Genomic DNA, 13,705 nt, shown 5'->3' on the forward strand with positions numbered 1-13,705 from the left:
GTTGTGTTTTGAGGTTGTTTAGTTTAAACACCAGTTCTTTTTCTTTCTAACCAGCAGTTGACTCAACCTTTTTGAGCCTCAGTTTCCCAGTCTATAAATAGACTAATAACAGTGCCTCTCTTGAAGGGTTATAAGTAGCAAATGCAATGAGGTAGTTGGTATTTACCAGGCTTCATCAGCTGGTATGGCCACACTGATAGCAAGAAGCACTGAGCCAGTGTGAACCATTATGATTCTGACACCTCTTTTGGAGAAATCTTTTCCAATCTAAAATCTAATTTATCACGTGTTAGTCAAGAGAAAGGCTGTACCCTTGTAGACCATCCCTGTGATAAGTCCTGTTCTTGATTTACTTTAAAACCAGACCACACAGCAATAAAAGATGTTTATCCGGCTCTTCTTTCCCACTGATGAATGAGGAGAGGCCGATCAGACAAGGAGCCTGCTCCTGGGACGGTGGGGCCCAGCAGCCCTCAGGACACAGTGGGTGTCTGAGCCTCCCATTTTGCTCAGTTTAATCCGAGGTGCACCTTCTGTTTGCAGCTCATCTGGGCTAAGCAGGTACTTCTCTTGCTGTTCTTAAGACTGAGTCCCTCTTCCTCACCTCAACTCACTACTCCAGACAAAACAAGGTAACTTGATTAGAAAAGAGACAAGGTTGACAAGAATTGTATTTTCTCTGGGAGATTTCCTGCAAAGGGGTGGGCTGGTGCCCCGAGCTACAGGAGGTTAACAGACTACTGTCTGGTTAATGGGTTACTCTCCACCCGTGGTTCTCAGACTTGAGTGTGCATCACAGTGCCCTGGAGGGCTCGTTCTAACACTGATGGCTGCACCCCACCCCCAGACTTTCTAATTTCGGAGTACTAGGGTGGGGCCTGAGAATTTGTCTTTCTAACAAATTCCCAGGAGATGGTGGTGATGCTGCCAGCTCCTAGACCATACTCTGAAGACCACTACTCTACATTTCGAAGAAAGAAACTACAACTTATCAGAAAATATACACTATCATCGAAAAGTCAAATGAAAGGATACTCTTCCTCAGTGGCTAATTATAATGCGGGCTGGAGGGAAGCATAAAATAATATCACTAAATAGGCATCAGATTATCTTTGTATGTCGTACTTAATTATAGCACTGGTCCCAATCACCAAGCACAGTATTCAGCTGATTGCTTACGAGGACGATGGTTGTCTCATGATTTCGTTTTTAATTTATGAAGAACTTTAGTATCCAGTATCCTTTGAGATCGCTTGAATGACCCACTGGCCCAAAAGCGTCTCCCACTTTATGAAAAATTTCCAACATCAGAATCATTAAGTCCATGGTGTGCCTAGACCTATACAGGAGTACCTCCTGGTCTTCTCTCATTTGGCTTGGGAATGTTAATTAAATGAGTTGAACACTCTGGTACATTGATAGTGAGAAGCAATGAAGTTCTATGGGTAGGACCAGCCCCAGGGGACAATGAGATGGGAGGAGGGGGCAGCCTGAAGACTTGGCTATGAGGGCAGCTGCCCAAGGACAAAGGAGGAAGGCAGACACTGAAATAAGGTTACGAGGAGCTAGTGGGTACCTGCTTTTGGATACAGCCATCTTGATTATCAAAGGGGTTACAAGATGCGAAGGAGAGGAGTAAAGGTGAGGGGAAAAACAGTTCCTGACTGCTCCGGAGGGAAATCAAAGGAACATTAATAACTTGGCTCCTGACCACTACGTGTGGCCTGTTTAATTCACAAGACCCAACTCTCCCTCGCGTACTGTCCCAGTTCTCATCCCGAACCCAGGAAGGCAATGCTTTCTGTACAGGCCATTCTACAGGGAGGCTGGGTCACTTATTTCTGGGAGGATGCGGTACAGGTCCACAGAGGGAGAAGACAGAGAGCACAACCTCAGACAGAAATATGTACCCTGACATTTGAGATGCCTTTTGCTAATTCCCTTGGAGACCGGTGTCAGGTAACTGAGGACAAGATTGTAAACACAGGCACCTCTGTCTGCTCCTGTACTGTGACCTGTGTCCAGGACACTCTCTCCCAGGGGTAGCCTCATCGGGCCTAGAAGCCAGTTCTTGGTATAGAAATTTTGCCTGGAAAGGAATATTTTCATTGTGCAGGCTCAGAAGAGGCTTCTGGGTGAGTTCAGTGCCTCAGTGGACGGCAATGCACTCAAAAGAGCGGGGGCTGATTAAAGTGTCGGAAAACAGGATGGATTAGGTTAGGGGACTCGAAACACAGAAGGCTGAGGGCTTTTGAACAGAGCAAAGAAACTACTTTTCGTAGCATCCTGCCCATGAGCTCTGCCTATGTTGTTCAGTCTTTACCACAACCAGGAGAAGGTGCAGAAAGAGGCTCAGAGCTAAGTCACTGCCTGAGGTCACTCAGCTGGTAGTGACAGAGCCAGGGCTGCATCCGACTTGAGTCCCACGCTCTGTTCATCCCATCATGTGGCCCTCTAAGGGGGAACACAGTAGAGTCTGTAAATAAGGGAATAAAAGGTGGTACTCAGGTATTCTCCATTTCTGCAACGTAAGAGTGTTAGGTTACACATAAGTCGGATTGTTTAAAACTGAAATGGATTATCTCAGGAAGTTACAGAAATCCCTTTGGGAGTACTGCCCTGCCCTGAATGGGGAGAACGCGTGCTGAAGGGCACCCTCGGCAATCGAGGAGCAGCCCAGAGGAAGAGGCATGGGTGTAGGGTCTGGAAGAGGCTCCAGCGAGTCATAGGGGAGGGTGAGCCACAGAAGCCTCCCACCCCCACCAAACACACACACACACACACACACACACACACACACACACACGATCAAAAAGATTAGCTGAAAATGTGGGGCCTTTTTGCACACTAAGTCTCAAAGGAATGAGGCCGTGATGCAGGACAGGCGGCTGTTTTAGGCTGTTAGACTTGCCTGTGCCTCCTCCCTGACTGCATCCCCAACAGAAATGCCATTGCTTATTCTGACACTTGGAGGAGGAGGAGGAAGATTTGTGCCCAGAGTCCTTTTAAGCAGAAGCTGATCTGAGCCTGGGTGGTTGCCCTCTACAGGCCCTGCCAGGCAGCTGTCGTGTGCTCATCCGTGGAGGGTTGGCTAGGTCCTGGCACAGACCCAAGGGTCCGCACACCATGGGTGCCAGCCAAGAATGGAATAAGGAGGAGCAAAATCAAATGCAAACCTTGACAGTCCCTTTGCCCGTGGACATCTGCAAGCTTCAGCACCTGCGAGCAGCTCACCACCAGCAACGAGCTCCTTGCGGAGGGGTTCTGTGAGTAACTGGATCCTCTGAGAGGCTCCCAGTCCCTAGAGACTGAAGACAGCTCACCTCGTGTCAGGAGCAGAGAGCTGTGCCCCCATCACAGTGCACAGTGTCAGATGTTCAAGGCAGACCCTCTGACCAGCCCTGCCTTCTGGGTCCCCCGAATGCCCTTAAGAGCCCCCGTTCACCTCTGCTCACAGTTTGGTCCTTGCCTCCATGTGTCTGTTTCCTCCCTGTCAGTCTAAATCCTATTCATCCTTCAAGAACTAACTGGAGGGACTTCCCTGGTGGCACAGTGGTTAAGAATCCGCCTGCCAGTGCAGGGGACATGGGTTCAAGCCCTGGTCCGGGAAGATCCCACATGCCGCAGAGCAACTAAGCCCATGCGCCACAACTACTGAGCCTGTGCTCTAGAGCCTGCGAGCCACAACTACTGAGTCCACGTGCCACAGCTACTGAAGCCCGCAGGCCTAGAGCCTGTGCTCCACAACAAGAGAAGCCACTGCAGTGAGAAGCCCACGCACCACAATGAAGAGTAGCCCCGGCTCACCGCAGCTAGAGAAAGCCCGCGCACAGCAACAAAGACCCAACGCAGCCAAAAATAAAATAAATAAATTTATATTAAAAAAAACTAACTGGAAGATAGTTCCTCCTTGAAGCCTCCAGGGCCACCCCTGCCTATGGAGATCTCTCCCTCCTGTGAATTCTTCATCCTCTGTCTATACCACTTATTCAACTTTTTCCATGGCCCCTGCTCCCATCAAGGTGCACTGACTTGCCTTTTACATATGTCTGTCTAGATGATTAAGCTTTTTCTAAAATTTTCTCCAGCACATAGCGTGGTTCAGAGTGCACAGGAGACATGCAAATACTTGTTTGGCTGCCTAAGTATGAACTAAGTATGGACAAACTTCTTCCAAAAAAAATTTTTATTGGGCCTGCGTTATATCCTCTCAGAAATAAATATCCCAGACTTCTGAGGTGTATAACATAGAAAGATGTTCTTGCAAATACAGGAGAATCGAATAAGGCCTATCTATTCATGTAGAGAAAAAATAGAAAATAGAGAATATTTACAATCCTACCATCCAGAATCAACCACTACATATAAATATGTTTGGAACAATATATCCTAACACTTAAACAGTGGTTATATATATATATTATATGTAATATATATATAATAGCTCTTTTGAGATATAATTCACATACCATACAATTGGACACCCATAGGGAAAAAGATAAAATTGGATCCATTTCTCACACTAAACATCAGGATAATTCTAAATGGGTCAAAGCTCTAAATGTAAAAATGAAACCATACAAATAATAGAAAAAAATTGGGTGAAATATTTTATAACTTAAGAGAGGCGAAATCCAGAAGTAATAAGAGAAAAGATTAATAAATTTGGCTCCATGGCATTTTTTTAAGTCCTAAGTAAAATCAAAAGGCAAATGAAAACCTGGGAGAAATTACTGCAAATTATCAATATATCATAGACAAAGGGCTAATATCCTTAACAATTAAAGACTCTGAAGAAAAAGCCCAATAACTTGATTTTAAAAATGAGATATGGGGCTTCCCTGGTGGCGCAGTGGTTGAGAGTCTGCCTGCCGATGCTGGGGGCGCAGGTTCGTGCCCCGGTCCGGGAGGATCCCGTGTGCCGCGGAGCAGCTGGGCCCGTGGGCCGTGGCCGCTGGGCCTGCGCGTCCGGAGCCTGTGCTCCGCAACGGAAGAGGCCACGGCAGTGAGAGGCCCGCGTGCCGCAAAAAAAAAAAAAAAAAAAGAGATATGAATAGGCATTTCACAGAAAAAGAAAAGCAAACGAAATCAATGAAAATACTTCCCCATTGCTCATAACAAGAGAACTGCAAATTTAAACTATACCATTTCTTATCTTTCAGATAAGCAAAAACCCAAAAGTCTGACAACACACTCTATTGGTGAGGTTCTAGGAAAACAGTTACTCTGCTACATTGCTGATGGGAATTCAAAATGTACCAGTCTCTTTAGAGGATTTTGTCATGTCTAGCAACATTGCACATGCCTTTTCCCTTTGACCCAGCAATCACAGTTCCCGGGAGTCTATCCCAAATATAACTACCAAAATTGTGAAATGACATATGCTCAAGGTTATTCTCTGCAGCACAATCCGCAATAGCAAAGCTTGAGTACAACTCAAATGTCCATCCGTATGGGACTGGTTGGACAAATTCTGGAATGCACACACACTGGAGTGTTATGCCGCTGTAAAACAGAATAAGGATGGCCTCCAGAAATACAGGGTCAGAAGAGCATGCACCATATTAGAAAGTGAGGAGGAATACAAGTTCACACACATAAACAAAAATGGTAGGATAAAGCCAAACTAATAAAAAATACATCTCTAAAGCAAGGAAGAGACTGAGGGTTGAAAGGGGAAGAGAGCAGACATGGAAGCTATACTTCTCTGTTTATATCTTTTTTATAATTTTGACTTTCAGCCATGGAGATATCTTGCAGTATTATAAAACAAAATCATATTTAGAAAAGGCAACCCCCATCAATCAAAAACAAACTGGAACAAATGAAACTAACAGTGTATCATATTGATTTCATAATCACATAGCGAAGAAGTATTTCAGGTGATTTTAAAACACAATATCTTGGGCTTCCCTGGTGGCGCAGTGGTTGAGGGTCCGCCTGCCAATGCAGGGGACACGGGTTCGTGTCCCGGTCCGGGAAGATCCCACATGCCGCGGAGCGGCTGGTCCCGTGAGCCATGGCCACCGAGCCTGCGCGTCCGGAGCCTGTGCTCCGCAACGGGAGAGGCCACAACAGTGAGAGGCCCAAAGTAAAACACGATATTTTGACTGAACACACCTAGTGGGATAGCGCCTAGGGAAAAAGAGGGTCACAAAGACATCTTAAACCGATTTTCTCAGTCTTCCTAGTTATTCCACAGGACAAATGACCCAGTTTTGCTAACAAATAAAATGTATAAAAACTAAAAGGAAGACATTCTTTTATAGATCAGAAAAGACTTAAGAGGGACTTCCCTGGCAGTTCAGTGGTTAAGACTTTGCCTTCCAATGCAGGTGGTGCAGGTTCAATCTCTGGTCAGGGAGCTAAGATCCCACATACCTCGTGGCCAAAAAAACCCAAAACCCAGAAGTAATATTGTAACAAATTCAATAAAGACTTTAAAATGACCCACATCAAAAAAAAAACTTTAAAAAAAGGAAGAAAGAAAAGACTTAAGGGACCTAAAACCAAATATACCTGTGAAAACAAAGTTTTGAAATAATCAGAGAAAATTGGACTGTAATATTAGATGACATTAAGGAATTATTTTCAATTTTATTGAGTGTAATAATGGTATTGTGGTTACTTTTTAAGATCCTTTCTCATTAGAGGTTTTTCCCTTATGTCTATGTCTTTTTGTTTTTTATTTATTTTTGGCTGCATTGGGTCTTCGTTGCTGCCCACCGGCTTTCTCTAGATGCAGAGAGCGGGGGCTACTCTTCATTGTGGTGTGCAGGCTTCTCACTGTGGTGGCTTCCCTTGCTGCAGAGCATGGACTCTAGGACACACAAGCTTCAGTAGTTGTGGCACGCGGGCTCAGTAGTTGTGGCGCACAGGCTTAGTTGCCCCACGGCATGTGGGATCTTCCCGGACCAGGGATTGAACCCATGTCCCCTGCACTGGCAGGCAGATTCTTAACCACTGCACCACCAGGGAAGTCCCTTTTTCATTTGTTTGTGTGTTTGTTTTAATTTATTCTGTGCCTTTTAAAAAAATTTTATTTGTTTATTTATTTTCAGTGCATTGGGTCTTCGTTGTTGCATGCGGGCTTTTCTCTAGTTGTGGCAAGCAGAGGCTACTCTTCGTTGCGGTGTGCAGGCTTCTCATTGAAGTGGCTTCTCTTGTTGCAGAGCACAGGCTCTAGGCACACGGGCTTCAGTAGTTGTGGCTCATGGGCTCTAGAGCGCAGGCTCAATAGTTGTGGCACACGGGCTTAGTTGCTCCGCGGCATGTGGGATCTTCCCGGACCAGGAATCGAACCCGTGTCCCTTGCACTGGCAGGCAGATTCTCAACCACGGTGCCACCAGGGAAGCCCTATTCTGAGCCTTTTTTAAGTGTGGTTTTAAGTACGGTTCCCAGGCACCTGGAAAACAGAGCTAAGAGGTGACTTCAGGAGCCCCTGGGTGATGTGCCAGGGCTCTGTGACACCAAGTCCTACATCAAACAACTAAGTCAATGGTGAATTCTTCAGAAGGTGCAAGTGAGGAAATGGAGTCTTAAAAGGAATGACCTTCTAACACATATTCTATTGGATCAAGTTGGTTGAAATGGAAAAACTTTCTTGGCAGGTAAAAATCAAACCACCCATCAAAAAGATACAAGCACCCCAATGTTCATAGCAACTCTACTGACAATAGCCAAAATATGGAAGCAACCCAAGTGCCCATCAATGGATGATGGATAAAGAAGATGTGGTATATATATATAATGGAATATTAGTCATAAAAAAATGAAATTCTGCCATTTGCAGCAACATGGATGGACCTAGGGAATATTATGCTTAGTGAAATAAGTCAGACAAAGACAAACACTGTATGATACCACTTATATGTGGAATCTAAAAAATAATGCAAATGAATGTATATGCAAAACAGAAACAGATACAGAAAACAAACTAGTGGTTACCAAAGGAGAGAAGGAAGGGGGAAGGAACAAATTAGGGCTACAGGATTAAAAGATACAAACTACTATATATAAAATAGATAAGCAGCAAGGATATATTACATACCATAGGGAATAATAGCCATTATCTTGTAATAACTTTTAATGGCATATAATCTATGAAAATACTGACTCACTATGCTGAACATCTGAAACTAACATAACATTGTAAATCAACTATACTTCAAAATTTTTTAATTAAAATTTAAAAAAATTTTTTAAATCTAAGCATACAATGCCAAGAGCACAGGTTCTAGAGCCAGGCTGCAGATTCAAATTTCAGCTCTGCTGCTTCATAATTTGGGGGCCTTGGGCCAGTTACTTAGCCTCCCTGTGCCTCAGTTTCCCTGTCTTCATAGGGGAGTAATAATAATACCTACCCCATAGGGCTGTTGTGAGTAAATACATGTAAGTTAAATACATGTAAAGTGCTTAGAGCTGTAACTAGCACCTAAGAAGCGTAATATGTTAGTAAATACAATAAATATTTTTTAAGCATTTTAAAAATTATTATTATTTTTTTGGCCATGCTGTGTGGCTTGTGGGATTTTGGTTCCCCAACCAGGGATCGAACCCAGGCCCTCAGCAGTGGAGTCCTAACCACTGGACTGCCAGGGAATTCCCTTAAGCACTTAATTTTTGAAATAAATTTATCAGTCATATATATTGCTCCTTTTAGTTTTCCAAAGGAAATAAAGTTTATTGAAATTCCTCAATAAACTGTCTAGAATTTTTTTTGCACCTTTAAATAGAGAGCTTGTTAGTGGGGAAATATAACACAATACAGTAGATCCTGACATCCTCCCTGCAGCTCTGCTCCTGCAGTGGTGCGCCCTCTTCCGGCTGATTCTGGATCGTGACCCCCCGCCCTGGGTTCTGAGGAGTGGAGGAGCTCAAGGCTACCCTTTATTGAGGGCAGACCAGGCCAGGTGCCAAACAACCTCAGGACTACCTCCTCCAGGAAGGTTTCCGTCATCCCTTGGTCCAGGTTAGGTGCCCTTCTTTGCCTCTTTTCCTACAGTGAGTAACCACTACCTGAGGGCATCCTCCTCACATTACACTGAAGTTCCCATCTTGTTTATCTCCCTGCAGGATGGCACCTGGTAAGCGTAGAGCTTTGCCTTCCTTGCTCTCTTTTGTAACCCCTAGCACAGTGCCTGCCACACCATTTGTCAAACTGAACTGGGTTTCGGTATCACCTTGCTGATAGACAGCCTCATGCCTGAGCAGAGAGGAACAGATGAAAGAGGGGGCCACACACAAATGCCATCTGCATTTCCACTCGGAGCCTGCCTTGCCCATCAAAACTTAAATCCCATCTCATTAAAAGCATGTTGTCTAATTCCCTTCAGTGTACGTTCCTTGCTTCGCTCCACAACCATTTACTGAAGATGCCCCTGATATATAAGCGCGCCCTCCAAAAACTTTAGACTGGTGAAAGAAATGAGCCTCATCAGAAGACACAATCAACAGTGAAAAGGCAACCGACGGAATGGAAGGAAATACTTGCGAATCGTATACCTGGTAAGTGGTTACTATCCAGAATATATAGAGAACTTCTACAACTCAATAATAATAACAACTATAACAACAACAACAACCCAATTTTAAAGTGGGCAAAGGATTTGACTAGACATTTCTCCAAAGAAGACATACAAATGACCAACAAGCATATGAAAAAATGCTCACCATCACTATCCATTAGGTAAATGCAAGTCAGAACCACCATGAGACAATACCTCACATCCATCAGGGTGGCTACTACCAAAAAAACAGAAAATAACAACTGTTGGCCAGGATGTGGAAAAATAGGAACGCTTGTGCCCTGCTGGTAGGAAAGTAAAATAGTGCAGCCACTGTGGAAAACAGTATGGAGATTCCTCAAAAAATTAAAAATATAATTTCCATATGACCCTTGTAAGGGACCGAATGTTTGTTTCCCCCTAATATTCTTATGTTGAAATCTTAACCCCCATTGTGATGGCATTTGGAGCTGGGGCCTCTGGGAGGTGAGGTGATTAGGTGATAAAGGCAGAGCCCTTATGATGGGATTAGTGCCCTTATAAAAAAGACCCCACAGAGCTCCCTCACCCATTCCACCACGTGAGGACACAGCAAAAAGACAGTCGTCTATGAACCAGGAAGCAAATCTCACCAGACACCTAATCATGCCCTGATCTTGCACTTTCCAGCCTCCAGAACCATGAGAAATAAATTTCTGCTGTCTATAAGCCACCCAGGATATGGTATTCTGTTACAACAGCCCAAACAGACAAAGACAAGCCAGCAATCCCACTTCTCGGTGTATATCTAAAAGAATCCAAAGCAGGATCTTGAAGAGATATTTGTGTAGTCATGTTCATAATAGCACTATTCACAATAGCCAAGAAGTGGAAGCAACCCAAGTATCCATCGACAGATATCATTAAAATGTAGGTATACATACAATGGAATATTATTTAGCCTCAAAAAAGAAGGAAATTCTGACACATGCTACAACACAAAGGAACGGAGAACATTATGCTAAGTGACATAAACCAGTCACAAAAAGTCAAATCCTGTATGATCCCACTTCTATGAGATATCTAGAGAAGTCAAATTCATAGAAACAGAAAGTCCATCGATAGTAACTAGGGGCTGGGGGCAGCAGGAAATGGGAAGTTGTTCAATGGGCACAGAGTTTCAGTTTTGCCAGATTAAAAAGTTCTGGAGGTTGGTTGCACGACAGTGTGAATATACTTAACACTGTACACTTAGAAATGTTTAAGATAATAAATCTTATGGCTTTTTTTCCCACAATTTTAAAAAAGAGAGATAAGCCAAGTGCAGAAATAATTCTAAAGATTTTATTGAATAATGTCAACTAGTTGGGAGATAAAAACATGATTTGGGGTCCTATAATTACTCTCCAACTAGTCCAAATTGGCTCATCCCTCTTTTCCTAAATAGTGGGTCCCTGAATCACTTCTTTGCCATATTCTATAGCTTTCCAGTCACCTTTGATCATTTCAGATTTAAGACTGAGTCTGTAACCCAGCAGAACCCTATGGAGCCTTCCTGGGACCGATTCCCCCTGTCCTCCTGGTCAAATCCATCTAAGTATGTGATTTGCTGCAGCAGTTCAAAAATAATTTCTCTATAATCTTCCTGGCTTGTGATCTCACAGTTAAACAAGTCAAGGCTTTTCAAATTTTTAAGATTTTGCAGAGCTTCTACTATACCAAGATCTTTGATTTTGTTTCCACTCAAACTGAGGTAGGTAAGATTTGGACATTTCTCTGCCAGGATATTCAAGCCTCCAGAAATTATACTGCCACTACATTCCAACTTTCAAAGTTACTCAAGCTGGGAAGTCGGGCCAGTGAACTTTGTTCCACATTAGCCATACTCGAAAACTCTTGTTTTTTAAAAGTATCATTCAGGCTTTCAGTTTCCCCATTGTTCTTTCACAGGGCCAGTATTACCGGAAACAGACCAGAACTAGATAAACCAGAGCTCGCGGGCCTCTCAGGGTCGCAGCTCCCTAGCACGAGAATGGAAAATTTCCTACCTACCGTCCCAAACGGGGGTCCAGACCAGCCTCGGTCTTACCGGGCTTTCCCAGCACCACTCAGGCGGTGCCCGACGGCGGAAGGACTCCTCCCCTCAGAGGGGCCTCGCCTCAGAGGGGAAAACCCAATTAAAGCGGCACTCCGCTCAAAACCAGGTGACCAAGTCTCACACCTTTCCCCCCGCCCGCCCCCAAAAAGAAAATCTCCAATCAAGGCATCCCAGTAGGTAAGTACACCCTGGTGTCCTCACGCTCGAGGTTCTGCCACTCACCAGAGGCGTCTCAAAGATCAGACAAGACCAAACCAGACCAGCACCGTTTCTTCCTCCTCCTCCTCTTCATCCTCCTCGTCTTCCTCATATCCTTCAGGTGGACCACCTTCATCTTCATCGTGTTCATCTCCATATCCCCATCATCCTCTTCCTCTTAGCCTGGGGCTTCGCCAAGATGGCGGCGCCCATGTGGCTGTGCATTTCCCAGGGTCGGTGGTTTGGTACCTGAGGAGGGCCATGAGTCCGGCTTCTGGGGCTACGTGAGGCCCACACGGGCGCTCAGGGGTTTCTGGTGGTGCAGAAGGCTCGGGGTCTGTTCAAGGAATTCTTCTCCGGGAGGGGGATGAACACAGAGCTCCCAGAGCTCTTCCACACGCGGCTTCGACCCCACGGCCGGCTCACTTCACGTGGGGCATCTGCTGGCGCTGCAGGGCCTGTCTCACTCCCAGCGAGCAGGCCACAGCACGATGACGCTGGTGGGAGGCGCCGCGGCGCGCCTGGGAGACCCGAGCGGTGGTTCCAAGGAGCGCGAGGCACCGGACGCAGAGCACTCGCAGATCAATGCGCCCGCCCCGCAGCGAGGGCTCAAGGCCCTGGCGGCTGATCACCAGCAGCTCTTCACTAACGCGCGGACCCAGGTTAGCTTCACCTTGCTGGACACCTCGGCGTGGTCCCAGAAGTATCACCTGCTGCACTTCCTGGCTGCAGTGGGCTGCCACTTCCGCAGGGGTGCGCTGCTGAGCCGACTGAGCATGCAGACTCCGCTCCAGAGCCTGGAAGGCATGAGTTTGGCCAAGTTTTTAATACCAGGTGCTCCAGGCCTATGATTGCTACTACCTGTTCTAGCCTTATGGATGCCGGGTCCAGCTAGGTGGATCTGATCAGCTGGGCAATATCATGTCTGGATATGAGTTCATCCATAAGTTCACCGGAGAAGACATATTTAGAATCTTCCTCTAATTACAACTGGAGCAAAACTGGGAAAGTCCGCTGGCAATGCTGTCTGGCTAAACAGATAAGACATCTCCATTTGAACTGTATCAATTCTTTGTGAGGCAGCAAGATGATTTGGTAGAAAGGTCCCTGAAGCTCTTCACTTTTCTGAACCTTCCAGAGATTGACCACATAATGTAGCTGCATGTCAGAGAGCCAGAAAAGCAGGGTGGTCAGAAATGACTCGCTGCAGAAGTAACAAAGCTTGTTCACGGACAAGAACGACTGGAGTCTGCTAAAAGGTGTACACAAGCCCTTTATCATAGTAGCATAGATGCACTAGAGGTCATGTCTGATCAAACTCTTTTAGAGTTTTTAAAAGAAGCTTCATCTTCTGAATTAGTTCTTGACCTTGGAACAAGCATCCTAGATGCCTGCTGCAAAGTAAATGCCATTTCAAATGGACACCGAGGGTATCGGATGATAACAGAAGGCATAATCAGTATAAATCACAGACAAAACAAATTCTGAGACTGTTTTAGTTGTTGGACAACGTATTCTTAAGAATGGACTTTGGTTACTTAAAATAGGAAAAAGAAATTTCTACATTATAAAATGGCTTCAGCAATGATGAAAAATCCTTCTGGTGGTTCAAACTTATCCACAATTCATTCTCAAGACATACGAACTTACACCTTCGCTTATGCAAATCAAACAATAAGCAGGTGGGGGACAGGGGAGAAGTGTCTCAGGAAGGCCTCATAGGGTCCTGCTCGGTAACACGAGAACAAGAAGTTGCAGGACTTGTAGGCAGCACCGTTCAGCTACATCGGACGTGCGTGAAGGGGGTCATAGATATGAAGTTGGAACATGCCCAGCCACGCCCAGGACTCTATTTCCTGTCACATTTGACTCAGTCTGCTTTGAGGAGGGATAGAGACAGCTGTGTGGCCCTTCTCAGGATCA

At 45.2% G+C, this 13,705-nt stretch overlaps 1 pseudogene across 1 annotated transcript; it reads left to right on the top strand.

The window, feature by feature from the left end:
* Positions 1–11,981: 11,981 nt before the first annotated feature.
* On the top strand, positions 11,982–13,370 carry LOC309834095 (tyrosine--tRNA ligase, mitochondrial-like; annotated as a pseudogene). The gene has a single exon. The product of its transcript is annotated as a tyrosine--tRNA ligase, mitochondrial-like (transcript).
* Positions 13,371–13,705: the final 335 nt, after the last annotated feature.

Source organism: Grampus griseus, assembly GCF_964374135.1.
Source record: "Grampus griseus genome assembly, chromosome: 15".
NCBI classification, from domain to species: domain Eukaryota; kingdom Metazoa; phylum Chordata; class Mammalia; order Artiodactyla; family Delphinidae; genus Grampus; species Grampus griseus.